Here is a 1,261-nt window from a genome sequence, read left to right as displayed (position 1 = left end):
GTCACAGACAATTTATATGGTAAAAATATTTTCTTCAATATCATAACATAAAAGAATATATTTATTGCAATCCGATAAATGATCGGGAGGAATTAGAAGGGCGGATTGTAGAAGCAGTTGCTTCCATTACTCCTGAAATGATTCAAAATACCGGGACCAATTTAATTCGACGAGCACGTCTTTGTCTAGAATTGGGCGGAGGGCATTTTGAACATATGTTGTAACAAATTTTAAATAAACGTTATTATACAAATACAATATCTCAAAGTATTAATAGTAGCACAACAGAACTATAATATTCAAGATGTCTTTTAGACAAGCATGTTATCTGAGTACAATAAAAATATAATAATCAATAGATGTTCGCGAGTTGCCCTGTGTGGCCACATGAATACTGTTCGTGGTCTGCACGTGCCCGGTCGTCTTCCCGATCGCCCCTGTTGCCGGGTGGATTGAGCAGCCTGGGAGCACGGGGCGAGGGAAGGGGGCACGGGCGGGCTAATGAGCCGAGCTTTTCGGCGAGTAGTACGTCGTGCTATGCCAACGACACCGTATCGTCTCAGCCTGCGTCTCTCGTTGTTCGATACCGTGACATTGTAATCGAGACCGAAATAAATGCGCGTTGAACCGTGAACGCGTGACCAGTGAATCTTAGAGCCTTCTTCCTCTTCCCCTCATCAACCGGCCTAATTATAATCTCGTGCAAGTGGGGTCCGTTGTCGGATCGACCGGATCGACACGGACGGAACATAAAATTGGTCCTTCGAGCCGGATCAAGAGAACGAAGGGAAGGTTCTCGGAGCTCTAACTCTGGGGGGTAATTGCGCGACGGTGGTGCATCGAATGCAATATCTTAGTGCAGTGTATCTCTTAGTGCGTGTACGTAAGCGTGCTACGCACTATTCGTGCCTACACGTGCTCGCGCCGTGCCTCGTGCCTGATGCTCCGAGTCTCACGCGTGTTCAACCTTGCGCCTCGCGCCCCGCGCTGACGGCGCCTACAAGATTGCGCCCCGCGCTCCGCGCTTACCGCGCCTACAGGCTTGCGCCTCGCGCCCCGCGCTGACGGCGCCTACAAGATTGCGCCTCGCGCTCCGCGCTTACCGCGCCTACAAACTCGAGCCCGCGCTCCGCGCTTACCGCGCCTACAGACTTGCGCCTCGCGCCCCGCGCTGACGGCGCCTACAAGATTGCGCCTCGCGCTCCGCGCTTACCGCGCCTATAGACTTACGCCTCGCGCCCCGCGCTGACGGTGCCTACAT

This window comes from Vollenhovia emeryi, unplaced genomic scaffold (assembly GCF_000949405.1).
Source record: "Vollenhovia emeryi isolate VEMERY1.0 unplaced genomic scaffold, V.emery_V1.0 DF941890.1, whole genome shotgun sequence".
Classification (NCBI taxonomy): Eukaryota; Metazoa; Arthropoda; class Insecta; order Hymenoptera; family Formicidae; genus Vollenhovia; species Vollenhovia emeryi.
Note: the sequence above shows the minus strand (reverse complement) of the source record.